General features: G+C 38.5%; 1 protein-coding gene across 5 annotated transcripts in view; it reads right to left on the bottom strand.

Moving 5' to 3' along the window:
- WDPCP (WD repeat containing planar cell polarity effector) overlaps positions 1 to 15,352 on the bottom strand; it is a 142,703-nt gene that overhangs the window by 38,449 nt on the left and 88,902 nt on the right. The gene's annotated exons all lie outside the window — the stretch shown is intronic.

The raw sequence follows: 15,352 nt of genomic DNA, 5'->3' as shown, positions 1-15,352 counted from the left end.
TGCAGAACAGTAAGGCAGGACAGTGACTCTCTTAATCTTTTAAAACCTTCATTCCTCAGTCCCATCAGATCTAGTTGAATCTGAAGGATCAGAAGGTCCTGTAGATTAATTAATTCTTGGAAAGATTTCATCAATTATATAGGTAAATGTTACCCCAATAACAGTGGTAGGAAACTCAAAATCCTCTACAGAAAAGACTAACCCCAAATCTTCTGAAGTCCCCAGGGATTTCAGAAGGTTCTATGACAGAGATGACAATCTTCTGCAAGGACGCAACGCAACCTTTTACAAGGACCTCTGAAGTCAGGTCAGGACTCTTCACAGGTGTTTGTAGAATACTGCATTGGGTTTTGTCATTACAGTGCAGCTATCTGAAGTTGATCATCCACTTGAGTCATGCTGAACAGTCATGAATGCCCAGGAACTGCTTTTCCAGTGGGGTGGAGGGGATGACACTTTGCCCCTAACTCCCTCAGCATTGGCACAGTCTGCCACAAGTTCTGAGAGTTTTCTGAAGATCCCATGGTGAAGCAGGCAGTGTCAGGGAGGGAAAACAAGGAACAGAAGAAGAGAGAACCACACACCATCACTACCTGTAGACAAGCTCTGGAAGATACCACCTCAGAATCTCCTAGAGGTGCAGCAAAGTAGGAATGGAGCAGTGTGGATGCAGAACTTCCCCACTACCACTAACCCAGGAGAGCTTTATCACATCATTCTGGTGACCACCATTTTGGTGCCTGAAGGCTCACTGAACAACTCCTTCCATTGGTAAGGACACGGACTGCTACCTCCTTCCTACCCACAGATCACACACCATCTCCTGGCAATTACAGCAAATACTTACATGGGACAGAAATGCAGTTGAATGTTGTGTACATCCCCTTCTATGAAATGTTTGGGATGTTGACTAAAGCAGGAAGGAAAGAGCTATCAATTGGAAGCTTTACGAGAATACAGACAACGTTGTACTGGGCTTATACCTCTCTTATACTAGATGTAGATAACCACTATGTGACCATCATTCAGTACCATGAGAAAGTGATTCTGTTTGAACACATTTTCTGCTACTGCATGTTTTAAAGTGTTTAAAAATCCCTACAGAAATGGATTTGGTGAGATTATTTTAATTTGGGAAACTACGAAACACCCATCTCTGATTTAGAGTTGTGAAGTAAATGATACCATGCAGAACGACTTCTCTGTTTTCCTGTTGGTGGCAATTTTTTTCCTTTTCCCCTGTTCACAGTTCCATAAATTAACCAGTTGTTGATGCTTGAAGTCTGGGAAGGAGACAGTTTCTTTATCGCAATGGGATATCACATTGTAATTTTTCCATGGTAGAAAGGTGCAGTTTGTGCTCTCTCAGTGTATGCTGTCAGACAGCACCATACAGATGTCAGTATGTATAGAATTCTGCACATTGAAGGTATCTTAGGAAATGCTGTAGCTCTTTGTAAGGCTAGCATGAAAGGAGACATGGGAATCCTCCTTTCCCTGGGTAGGCGAAGGAATTCCCTATTACATCCCATACTGCAATTCCTGCTTCTGTCCAAAGCCTAAGTGGTTCCCTACCTCCCTCTTGCTATAGCCTTATTGCTCTCCCCTCTTCCACTACACATTTGGAATGATTCAGCAGATGGCAAGATAGAGCTGTTGAGGACTCTCCTGCAGGAAATAACATTTGCGACAAGAAGGCATAATATTTTAGCTTAAGTAGGAAAGGAGACCTGGAGTGAGGAGCCCTGTCCTCCTCAGAGGTAATCTCTGTGCTGTGTCTTCCAAGCACTAATCTGCAGCCCTCCTCACAGAACCTGTTTAAGGGAGGGGAAGAGATGAAGCAACATTAACCTCTTGATCACCAGGGAAAGAACACTGCCCATTGTCCTACATGCACATCTATTATCTCTGAAGTTTTTCAACGAGCTTTCTATGAAGGATTTTCCAGTAAAATGCACTGTGTTGTAATGATGCTTCTAAAGCTTTGCTTTAATTAAGACAATTAAGTACATGTTAAGATATGTGTATCTTAAATAGTAATCATGTTTATCTTCTTCTGGCACATGTTTCTTTTCAATTACGTGTTAAATCTACATACTTAGTACTTAGAGGCAAAATTGGAAACCAAACTGAAACAGGCTTTACAACCAGCTAAAAAAAAGTCAGCATCATAATTCTGTTTTTCCAAAGTTAGAACCATACAGACTATTTGAATGACATTCACTTCTGCAAAGCAAAACTGCTTGCAACTAAAAAATGTAAAGTAACTTTTCCTTTTGATTGTCCTGCAGAACAGAGTCATGGCCCAAAAGCTGCCAGTTCTTCACTGTTTCACAAAGAATTCAACCTTTTTTTTTCCTTCAATCAACATGTACACTTCGGTCTCATTATGGCCCCTATTCATAAAACTGTGAAGTTAGCTTGTTATTTTCAGAGCTGTACTGAGGGGCAGAAAGGAAAAAAGGGCTGCCCAAGAAAGAAATACCCTTCACTAACCAAGAGAGCTGGAAGTAACAATCACAGACACTTCATAAATTATTAGACATGGAATTGCTTTAAAATACGGTGGAGGTTTCAAACAAGGATGACAAGTTTGCATTACTTAGGCAAACCGTATTAAATCAGTCAAGAATGTCCAGGTTTTTTTAAGCTATCCTTACTAGAAAACACTTGTTATTTTGAGTCTTTTTTCATGGGAGCTGTGTCGTTCTTATTCTACAGAAACAATTACAGAGAGTCCTTCCCAGCAGGAGAGAGATCTCAAGCTAATAACACCTCTTTTAAAGGCATGCTTTGTCGTGAGAAGCCTGGTCCTGAAATGCATGTCCTCCCCCCTCTCCTCCACCTCGTTATTTACGCTTACTTCACAATAACTCCAGCAATCAAGACTTACGCCTCCCTTGAAAAAGAGAGATAAGGAAATCTGCCTGCAAACCAACTTGTTTGGTCAAAGCGAGAGCCAACAGAAATCTGACCTTCAAGATTAAAACCCACAAACTGAGATTAAATATACGGGTCAGATAGGAAAACATCTCTCTGCGAGCTGTTTAGCACATACAATATGAAATTTAAATTCCCCTATAGTAATGTAATACTGTTATTACACACTCTTACATGATCTTTCTCCCTATCTTACAAACCTCCAAAAAGATAGCTGTTAGTGCATCTGTTTTATGGGCAAAGAAGCAAAGGGATAAAAGGAGTGGTATGACAAGCATAACGAGGGCCAAGAATGGTGAGGACAGAGAAGAACCCAGACCTCCCGTGGCAGCATGGCTATGTGCATTCTGTCTATGTGCCTTCTGAGAACGTGACTGAGCTGAAAAGATGCCAGGAAAGCCACAGATATTTGTTTTCTTTTTAAATAAAACATTTAAATAATAAGTTTTGCAAATATCTCAAAAGCAGAATTTTGTCATTTGCATGCCACAGCAATGGAACTGAATGTGGGCACTTAAAGACAGAGATAGGTTTTCCAGGCTGAAAATGTTCAACTTAAAAATATTTATCCATAATACTAAAACACATAATAAGAAGTCTGTGAATGAGAAAAAAAAAAAGGAAGATGAAGGGAAGAGAGAGAGCTCATGCAAGCAAGAGAGAAATGTAGTGCAGGAAAGATGGAAACATTTCTTTAGGGACTAGTTACAACCAACAAGCCTTCTTAGACATGCCCATCGACCATGTAAGCATATTCCATGTGCTGGGCTGATAAAGGAGGGTTGCAGCCGTTTTTTTCCTTGTCTTCAATAAGGGTACACAACATTTAGAAAATAATCTGCAGGGGAAGAGCTGTGGCACAAATAACATTTATAAGGCAATCCTTTTTAGTGGAAGAAATTTCAGAGTCCTCCTCATCTCGCAATCCAATCAAGGGTGATATGCATTCAAAAAGTGAATATTAAATATGCACAGAGCAAACAGAACAGAAAAAAAAAGAATATTGAAATAATTTACATGCAATCAAACCACACTGAAATTAAGTTTTAATTGTTCAGTATTCTGTGATGCATATGCAGATTTTAAAGTATTCAGAATATCAATCAAGTGTTTACTTACATCAAGCAATTGTATTTAAGCATACAAAACAGATGATGGAAATATGTTCAATCAGCTACAGCTCCCAACATTTACTGCAGGGTTTACGTGATCACTTTTAATTCAGTTATTTCATTTAATATTTCAATTTAATAGCTCATTCTTTCATTCAATTTCTAGGCATCTTGCCCATTTCTTAAACACAATAATAATAATTATTCATAAAAGGAGCTGTTTCCCATAAGTTCTCATATCAGCAATTTTTGGAACAGAAATGGTTTTCATGCTTTTTTTTTTCCCTAAAAAAAGTTATTATCTGATATTTTTTTCCCTTTTAAATTAAACAATATTAAAATAAAGAACAACGTCTGTAAAATGACTCTGAACTCTGTTCAGTGGAATTCTGAGCCAGAATAATTAGATTATCTGGTTAAAGAATGTAAAAAGTGTGTGGCTAGGTTGCTAAGTGGTTGATTTTAAATAGGAATGGCATGGTTTTTAACCAACTGTTGAACATAAAGCCATTCATTTAGACTTGTAGCTGCACTGCAGAATACAGAGCTTAAACACCTTCAGGTATATGACTGTGACAGCCCTGAAATTCTATTGACCTTCAAGGAAATATTTTGAAGCCAACTTTCAGTTAACTCTGAAGAGTGCCTTTCCTCAGCAGGGTGCTCTCAGCTCCCATCCAGCGATGGCCAGATCAAGAATCAAGTGTTTGTTGTTCAGCAGTGGATTTGCTGAATGGCAGAGTGTAACTGCTGAACTTTTGCTCATCCTTTTGGGATGGAGATAATTACCAGGACATTATTTAACCATAATTGATTGCTGATTTTTCTCAAAACGGTCAGGCTTATCACTGAGACTTCTACCCTCTGCAAGGTTTGGTTGAGATTCTTGAAGTCAGTAGGGAGCTGATGGAAGAATCATCAGATGCACTGGCGATTTGTTACCTCTGAGATGCTAGCATTATTTTGATAAAGTCACGCCATTATGCTTCTAGTTTTTTCAGGTTATGAGCTTTTTGATTAGGACACAAGGTTTGGAGTGGGGCCCACAACCTTGTTGCCTCCTAAGATATTCTAGTACCAATGACAAGAAAGAGCTGCAGAGCACACCAATAAGGCCATGGAGAAACAGCCACCAGTTCTACATGTATGTGAGTCAAGAGCATGATCTTCTAAACTGTGCTCTGTATATTGAAGCTCTAAATGTTGTCCAGGTATAATGTATACATCTCTTTAGGCCCAAATTTAGCGGAGCATTAACATGTGGTTTACAACCTGTAATTTTCTGTAGGTCCTAAATATGGACATGCTAAGTGAAGTACTGAATTTGGGACCTGAGCAACTTTTTAAAAAACCCTTATGTAGCCCTTCAAAGGTCGTCCTGCATGAATATGCCTCAAGTAAAAGTTCATGAATAACTGGAAAAATTTCAAGTGAGCATAGATATCTGAAGCCACTCGAAAACCTCTGCTACTGGAGCTATACTGCCAAATTAGGTATCTGCCAATATAAGGAAGTACACCTATAACTTTATAGATTGCTTGGCATAGAACCAAATGCCCTTCACATCAAAGGGTACCCTCTGGTATGGAGCAAGGAAATGCAAAAACAAACCAACCAAATTAAAAAAATAGGAGGAAAGAGAAAGCTAATAAGTGGACCCGGACAATATGACTCCCTGTCCAGAGAAAGCCCTGCAGCGCTGTAACAAGTGCTGAATCTTGAAGACATTCTCAACCTGGAAAAAAAAGAAAAAAAAAAAAAAAGGATCTTATGCTATGATTCCTATCTTGTAGGACTCGGGTCTAAGAAATCAGATGTGTCTGTGTGAAATAGTTGAGGTGATTCTGGTAAGCATACACGCTTCTTCTCAGAACAGACTTTGGGGCTCAAAGAAAAGTTGTTCAGGCATTTTTAGGTCAGATTTTCAGGTGAAGTAAGGTAATTTTTGAAGGAGTCTAGTAAGAAGGTAGCAGTTAAACTTTTACAATACATATTTATAAGAAGCAGTCCAGATGTATGAAATATTCTAGAACAATTAGTAGCTCTAGCTATGGAAGTGACATCATTTATTTCCTGCCCTTTTCTCAATTAACTATAAAAGCACCAATTTAAAACTATGTCTATGACGGTCCTATGTCTAAACCTAAGAAATATTATTTAACAGATTATGATTCTGTGAACATTTGTTGTACATTTCCCATTCAATGATGGTCAGACACGTTAGCCTGGGCTCTTGCAGAATGGGGTTAACCATTCAAGAGAAGAACTGTTCAGGAAACAGCATTGTTTTACCATATGTAAAATAATTCCTTCGTACATGTCAAGTGGTCTAGGATTTTTATTACTAGTTGCTATTAAAGTCTGGAGAACAACAATTTTTGTACTACTATAACTTAATATTATATGAATTTAAACTGGGATGGTTTATTTCTTCTTAATCTTTATTCTATTCTTTTCTCTCACAATGTGTACTTCCTTTGAATTTCCCACACTCTGTATTTACTTTTTCGTACTCATTTTCCTTCAAGCAAAAATATTTTGTTGCCATAGCAATATTTCCTTCTGTTACAATTTCTTCATGGAAGGTTTCCTTCAGGTTTCTCTACATTGTGACTAATACACACCCAACAAACACCACCTTCTCACACCAAACCCCTCCATTCCCCAACCTCTTACCACTCAGTAACTTCTCAATAGCCTACCTTTATCTTTAAATACAGACACACTCCAACATACTCTTCCAAAGTACTCCGGGCTAAAAACAGATGTTAATTAAAAATGCTGATAAGAGTCAATGACACCTGTTTCACATTTATTTTACTCAATCCCATCTGTTAAATCCTAGCCTTTATTGCATTAATTCTTTTTTCTTCTTCTGTTCCAGCTTTATAGCTCTTACTCTGGTGATCATGTAAATTTAACAGTGTGCCTTGAAAGTTGTATTTTATTGAGCAAAATATCAGCATGTCTACACACCAAAGACAGCTCTATAACAGAGGCCCAGTATCATTGCAATGGTTAAGGATGAGTTGCTGCGTCTATTATAAACCTCTATTGTATATGTGTGATATCTCTGCAATTTCAATCCGTAGCAGATGGAAATTTGGTATTAAAGTTATAAAGAACATATCCTTTTCCTCCTTGGCTTTCCACAAGGTGCAGGGCCAATTCTCCCTCATGCCTGATATTAGATAAGATGCATGCTCTTAATGTTAAGAATTCTCAGAGAAAATACATTAGCTCAGTATTTACTAAAAACTGGCTGCCTAAGGATAAATAGCTATTTATAAAGTCCTGTTGCAGGACCAAATTTTGAATCACCTGTTGAGTTACAGCTCAGTTACAGAATTACTTACATGTTCTGTTTTAGTTTGTCAATAGCAATACTTTATCTTATACTAAAATAATGCAGTGGGAATGTTCGTACAATTTCCACAGAAAAGAACTCCAATACAACAAATACAGACAGGAGAGCCAGAAAGTACACTTTTTAGAACTCTGTCATGTGAATTTTGGCATATTTTTGGGAAACAAATGGAAACTAATTATGTTTGTTTTTTTTTTTCCTTTTCTGTAAGATATCACATACAAGAACAAAAATTGTAAGAATGACCATTTGCTTAGACCAAAGACAAATCTAACATAGCATCATACCAATAGGTAGGCACCTAGGAAAGAATGTAACAACTAGGCAAGCTAAGGTGACACTTACCTTAGTAATCCTCAACGATTTGTGGTTCAGTGACTCTCTGAGCTACAGGTGGTTTCTATGCTGGTATTCCTAAGTGAATTTCTCTTTCCCGTATCTTCTCTTTGAACTCGCATGCAGTTCTACCATCCATAACATCCAGTGGTAAGGAGCTTCAAAATTTAATTATATGCTATCTCAAGAATCATTTCATTTTGAACTGCCACATGCTAGTTTTGCTTGATGACCCCTAGCTTTTGTAATAGAAGAACCAGTGACAGTCATTTACTGTCCTCTTTCTTCCTAACACTGATGATTTAATAGATCTGTATCTCAGTTGCTTCTTCTACAGCTTGAGGAGTTCTGTTCAGTCATTCCCTTCATGCCTTTAATCACCCCAACAGTCCTTCCTACAGCTCTTCGAGTTCTACATACGCTATATTCATGATTCAGGTAAACTCTATTGTTTTTTTCTAGCTTTTCTAAAAATTCGTGGCATTCCGTGCTTGTGTTGAGCACTGAATTGACCATCAGTTATATGACTAAACTTCTCTTCACAAAGAATCTCAGACTTAGCCATTTTACACATGAAGTTGGAAGTCATGCCTTGCCACATGCTTCACTTTGAATTTCTTTACATCAAACTTTAATTTCTATTATTTTGACACTATGTAACTGAGTCCTGTGAAGTAATTTTGCTGTTATCTTTACTAATCTGAATAATTCATGATCATTAGCAAATACTGCACCTTACTATTTGCTCCTTTTCCACACTACTTATGTGTATAGCTCTACCATACCTACGTTTGGTGACTTCTACTCAGTGAGACACTGATCTTTTACTCTGTTTCTTACCTTCTAATGAATTATCTATCTGCAAAAGGGTTTTCTTGCCCTATGGCATCTTTGTGTCTTTAAGACATTTTGGTGAGAGAAATTCCAAAATGGTCTTCAACAGTCAAATGGTTGTGAAAAGAAATGCCCCTGCCACTTCTATCCTGGTCAACTGGTTTGAGGGGAATTTCAAGAGATCTGTGTGCCTAACAGGTCCCTGTATCTTTCTGTGAACCCTTCTTCAAATATTTTTGTTAGGCTTTATACCTCTCTCCTTCTATTACAGTAGCTATATCTGAACACTTATCTTTCTGATAACTGGCCAGTAATAGTGAGATAGAGGAGCTAGACATTCACAGTGCAAATCATTTCGTTCATCTTTAAATAGCTCATTTTTACATGGCTAATCAGGTAGGCTTCCTTCAAAGTTAATTGACAGAGATAGCAGACATTTGATTCTTCGTGCTTATCACAGATATCTTCCTTCAGTGGGATTACTCATCCTTTGGGTGCCCACATCCTTCTGCTAACCACAGCACAGATGAGTATGTAGGACATCCAAATGCTACATGATTGAGTTCAGAGAGGTGAGGTGAACTCCCGGGATGCTACATTCAGTTATTGGACAACTGACTATTGCTGACTTTTCTTCTAAACTTTACTTATTGTACCCTTTCTTTAAGAAGTTCTTAAGAACAATAAAAGAGATCTCTGCATTTGAAGACAGGGGTCTAGAGTTATATGACTGTTCAATTAGCACTTCTTGGAGAACACTGAACGCAAGAGGGAGAATAAGAAGAAGAATGAAGCTCTTCTAGGAAAAAAAAAAACCAAACAATTTTTGCACACAACAAAGAGATTACAGACTGCCACAGTTTGTTCTGTTCTGATCTCATGAGCAGAGCTTAAGACAGAATACTGTCAGATGGTCCACACATAGGGAAGTGAACTGTGATGGTGGGATTCAGGAAGGCTCTGAAGATGAAAGGAGAAAAAATGTCATGATAAAGAGATGAGACATGAATCAATGTGGAAAGACTGCAAGGGAAAAGAAAAAAAAAAAAAACAAGACTTAAATTAAGGATCCTGGTTAGGACTTCAAGAAGAGGTATTTGAGTGTCATTCCAGGAATCATCATCAGTGACTAAGTTGTTGAGGAAGGAGTAAATGATGACATTGACATGTAATGAAAAGCTGAGGCTTGCTTATTGGGGCAGCTTAAATATGAAGCTATGTTGGTATGAACTTATTCTTGGGTTTTCACCCACAAATGTGGTACATTTTTGTATTGTTTTCACAATTGATGTATGCCCAAAGCCCTCAGACTTTAGGGGACTTGCACAGTTGTGCAGAAAGAAATGTGACTTTATGAGGGCAGATTATCAGTTACATAACACAACAAAATAATGGTTGCCATTTGCACTCAGCTTCTAAAAGTAGTAATATCTAAGTCACGTTAGCCAGCATGTGGGAATAGCCTTGGCACAAAGAACATTAGTCCAGTATAGCTATTCTGTTTTCCTGTTTTTTAAGTGCAGTCTCAGGGGTGGGGATGAGGCAGAGATTTGGAAGAGTTTTGACACTTGGGACCATAAAGCAGCCAGTCAGCCGTGGCTAGGGGAAGTTGCTCCACTGCAGAGTAGCTCTGGGACTATTCTAAGTGTGCCAAAATTGCCACTTGTCCCATCCTCCAAGCAATGTCTTCCATTTGGTTCAGCAGAATATCTTGGCCCAAATCTCTGAAGGAGTTTTCTTGCATTTTATCTTCAAGGGATTTTGTTCTCAAGTAATGTCGTCATGTTATTTGCATTTTTTTCATGATACTTTGCTCAATATTTTTTACATTGTGATTGTCACTAGAGAATTAAATCCTGAAGCCATTCCTGTGGCATCAAAGCATCTAACTGAAAATGAAACCTGTTGTGGAGGTGGTTTAAATTTAAAAAAAAAAAATCATTAGCAACATAGGACTGAAGCAAAGATATTCTAAACTTTTCCTGAAATTTAAATATCTCTTTAACTAAAAAAATTATCTAGTTCTATTGAATAGGTGCCTTTATTTCATGTTTCACAAACGGGTCAAGAAGCATGACCAGGGGATCTATTCATGTGCAGGTCCATCACAGCCATTGATGTTCTCATTTATCAGTGCCATGGCAATATGAAAACCTTTGGTTTTGATCGTTCTGGCAAGATGACAAAAAATGACTCTTCAAAGTTCTCTCCAGAAGGTGCTGCTTTAGTCAGAACGCTGCTACTGAACTTACTCCTGTGGAGATGAATTCCGCTCATGTGGCCACCATAGAGAACCTGACTGACATCAGTGGTCATTTTATCCAAAGGCATAATTTAATGCCTAATAGGTTACCTTATGAATATAAAAGACATTCTCAGTCCTGAACCATGTCATCATTAATGTTTATACATATTTCGTGACACACTATGTACCAATATAATTATAGATTCTACTTTTAGGGTGCTCTTAAAAGGATAATAAAAGCTCTTTGCTGACTTTGTCCCTCAGTTCCATACAGTTGGCAGCAAATGGGATGAGGAATTACTATGAAGTCTAGGCATTTTCTCACCTTTTGATTTGGGGGTCCTGTTTAGGATGGAACACTCACAGTGCACACCTACTTTGCAGATCGCAGTTTAGAGATACAAGAACCTGTTACAAAGGGTTAGTTCATACTGTATAAGTGATCTTGCTGCAGAGAGAAAGAGCTCTATTTTAGTTTCCCAAAGGTTGTCTTGGAAGTAAGCAATAACTACGTCAAATAATCATGTCAGGTAGTATAGTGGTGCACTTCACAACTATTGAATAGCAAAGTGATTCACAAAACCCAGTACTGACTAGAAACAGATGTCCCTTGATACTAAGAATCACCTACTTTCTCACCTCCTGTATTTCATGAATGTTTTCTGCCCAGTATGTAGCTCAATTCTTCTTTGCATTTAACCAGTAGCATCTCACACTGAATACTGAGAAGAGTACACAACACTTTTGAGAAGATTTATGAAAGAATAAAACCAGTAACAGCAGAAACCCATCATTTTCAATTTTAGACTTGGACAAAGCAGAATATTCCTGTGAATATATTCAAAATTATGTCAGTAGATGTGATCAGAACTGCACTTTACTCTTGAAAAAGACAAATGCATTATTCTGGTATTTAGAATAGAGATTTGCTTCATAAGGAATCGTATTTGTCCTTGAAGCTGGCTTCAAGGAAGAAGAAGAAGAGGGATGGATAGTGGAATTATCAGATGATAAGGTCCAAATCGTTTTTAGCGTTTTTCCATGAAAAAACAAAACAGATCCTTAAATTGTATATTCAGAAACACATGAACAAAATAGCAGAAACATGGAGCTGCACATTCTAATTCTAATTCTCTGACTTCCCAACAGCATTTCAGTCTTTACTTGCCAATCCAGCCTTTCCTTCCAGCTCATGGTATGTTATTTTTTTCACTGTCTGTTTGAAAGAGGCGGAAAGGTTTGAATAAAACAGGGCAGGCATGTGTTTGTGCGTGCGTGTGTGTGTCAAACAAGCAAGATAATTTCATGCATTAGAAAATATGGCAAGTACAATTTACGAATGCTTGATCAGAGTGAAGCAAAGCCATGAGTCAGCGATGCCATAGTTAACGAATGAAAAACTCTTCCATCTCATTCCACCTTCTGTACATGGCCAGATGAGGCTGTTATACAGAAGCAGGAGGAGGCTGTGCAGCCACTCCCCCATTACACAAATACACTTAGTAGGCAGAGCACAACAAAAGGGTGGGGGCAAGAAGGTTACAGCTCCCCAAGGTTTCCTAATAAATCCACCTCTGCTCAACATTTTACATAATGATATAACGCATTATATTATTATAGGTAGTGACATCATAATAAAATACAGGAGTGCTACTCAAATGGCAAGGAACACCTAAGATACAGGTTTACATTTACAATTCAGTTCCTGTATTTTTTAATTATAGATAAGAATTTAAAATGAAAATTATTACTCATTCCATAAATACTGTTGTAATGGATTCTTGGCATATAATTAAGAGGCCTTTAATTTTAATTCTGTATACAGAACGCCTGTTTTTGGAGATATTCCATATTCTTTATTCAAGGCCTATGCCAGCGAAGCTCTGTATCTCTGTTTTGGTGGAAGCTGAAGATAATGCCCATCTCAGGCTGCTGCACCATGTTCTAACCCATCTTGTACTACAGCCTGTAGTTTCAGAATGCCTTCACATGGTTCACAGGACCTACCATCACACTGTTCTTTTTTTTTTTCTGGAAACTGATGGTAGAAAAATACTTAGCCCATAATGTCACTGATAATGTGAAAATGGATGTTGCCAGTTATGTTCAACTATATATAAAACCCTTCAGACTGCAGTAAAGATTAAGATCATTGGCTCATGATTATTACGAGGTGAGGATAGCCTTTTTGAAAAGGTGACTGCATTTCTCAATTCTTCTAAGCACAGACACTCGCACCTTAAAAAGTACAATAACTGGCACCTTTTTGGCAGACTCAGCAGGCAGGTCAAAGATTGTCTCAGCATGTAGAATGAATTAATATTTCTCTCCCAAGAGTGGGTCCTTCTAGAAAAGGCTTAAGGCAGATTGGTGGGGCATTCAAAAGAAAGCTGGTGGGGGATGGGGGGTGAACACTTCTGTTTATCTGAGCATTTTTCAGATTTAGATCTAGAAACATACAAGCATTTTAATATTTTAATCTTGTATTAAAAACTACACCCTCTTCTGTCCATCCCTTATGCTTCTGGTCTCCTCCGCCGCCCAACACATACCCTACACTGTCTTATTCTCTTTTGATCTGTACTCCCACCCTATTCTTTTGTATTACTCTGTATGGCCCCTTATCTGTCCTTAGTCCTTTGTCCTCATTTCCCTACCTTTTGCTCCTAAGCCCACTTTCCTCACCCTTCCAAACCCCCTTCTGAGTTTCTGACTCTCAGTGTCTTTCAGCTCTTTATCTTCTATATTTGCCTTCTGTGAATATGTTGCTTGCTTTTTTCTGAAGCCCAAAGGAATTGTGGAAGATCCTACAGTATTTCGGAAACTTTTTCATTCTCAGCCATACAATTTAGGAAACATTTTGTTTCCTCCATTACTTGCTGCAACAGGGAACAAAGTGATTATTTTGCTTTTAGGAAATGTTCACAAGAGGGCAACAAATGTCCCCTTGTGCTGCATCAAACTAGCACTGACAATTCACAGTGCATCTGCATTCAAGTCTTCCTGCTTTTATTTTGCTATTATTTTGTTTAGTCTTGCATACATATCTGTGGTAGCACAAATTCACTGTGAAAAGATTCATTAACTATTTGTAACTAGCATGCAGGTATTTATGGTTAAAAAAGAGAATGGATTGAATAACAAGGTTTGAGATACAGAGTGTGTAACTGACTTTAAATGCAGCCTTCCTGACATCCACATAGAGTTGCCATTTCTAACAAGCAGGTAGAGAGGGGACTACTCAATTTCCACTATCCTGTTGGGCAAGATACGGTGATCCAAAAAGACAAGAGCTCTCTCCACACTCATAAATGCAGACTGGCGGAAATGGCTAGCCTTGCTTGGCTCCTCAGGGAAGGATATAACAGCAGAGGCTGTAGCTTCTGCATGCCTAGACAAATTAGTGAGCATTGTGCTTCCCTATGATTTTCCCAGACGCTGGGAGAATTGGCCTAGATGACCTTCTCTCTCCCAGAATCATCCAGCTGGTTTACCATTTCTCCAGCAAATCAGCAGCACTGTCAGTTTAGCCTACATTCAAATCATTCTGGTCACTTAAGAAAGCATCTAAAAGGAAATAAATACCAATTAAGGCACAGCCACTTTAATACAATAAAGATCATCTCTGGACATGATTTCCTTGCTTTATATCAGATAAAGCTGCCATTTTTGAACATTTCATTTTGTACTTAGATTATGTCTTTTCAGATAAGCTTTAAGCGTTACCATCTGTTCTGCAGCAATCACATGATCCTATCACTTTGATTCAGTTGAATACAAATCCCTTTGACAATAGGGAAACAGCAAAATAACATTCGTTTGTTCCAAAAAACTGCCACAACAGTAGATTATTCAAAGGCTGCTTTATAGCGGAGGTATAAGACACGGGAAGACTCTCCTATACATCTCTGGTCTGTGACCCAGACTGTTCAGGCAGCACTCTGGCACTGAAGCTTCTTGTCTGCTAGAGAGATTGAGACAGCATTTCAGCTGTGTTGAGCAGCCCCAAGGGCTGGAAGCTCAGCCAGGGCCCCATGCCTCTGCATGCCTGCTAGCATTTCGAAGCAAATCCTGAGTCAGAGGGAATACACCTTTCTGCAGCAGATGTAAGTGCACTATAGTTACTACATCTCTCAGCAATCTCTGAGGCATTCTTTCTGCGTCTGTCCTCTGCAGGCAACTGGCCCTCAGCCATTACAGTTGGCCACGGCAGCAACAAACGTTCCCTGCTGGTTTCTAGGACAAAGGCAAAAGCAGAGTTTGTACCTGGTATTGTGGCCACATCTATGAAGAAAACTCCAGTAAGAGCTGGTACATACTATGCAAATATTTGGAACACTCTACAGTTTAGAATAATTTCCCATGGGTATGGACCCATTTAGCAGAAAGATGATCCTGTTCAGACTCACTAAAAAATTTATACGACAGGATAAATTATTTCTCTTTAAGTTTTGGAAGAAGCATATATTGTACCATCAAAATAACTTGCAGTTCCTGGCTTTGCATACATAGACGACG

The sequence above is a fragment of the Meleagris gallopavo genome, chromosome 2, assembly GCF_000146605.3.
Source record: "Meleagris gallopavo isolate NT-WF06-2002-E0010 breed Aviagen turkey brand Nicholas breeding stock chromosome 2, Turkey_5.1, whole genome shotgun sequence".
NCBI classification, from domain to species: domain Eukaryota; kingdom Metazoa; phylum Chordata; class Aves; order Galliformes; family Phasianidae; genus Meleagris; species Meleagris gallopavo.
The sequence above is the reverse complement of the archived record's forward strand: the minus strand, read 5'-3'. Positions and strand labels throughout refer to the sequence as shown.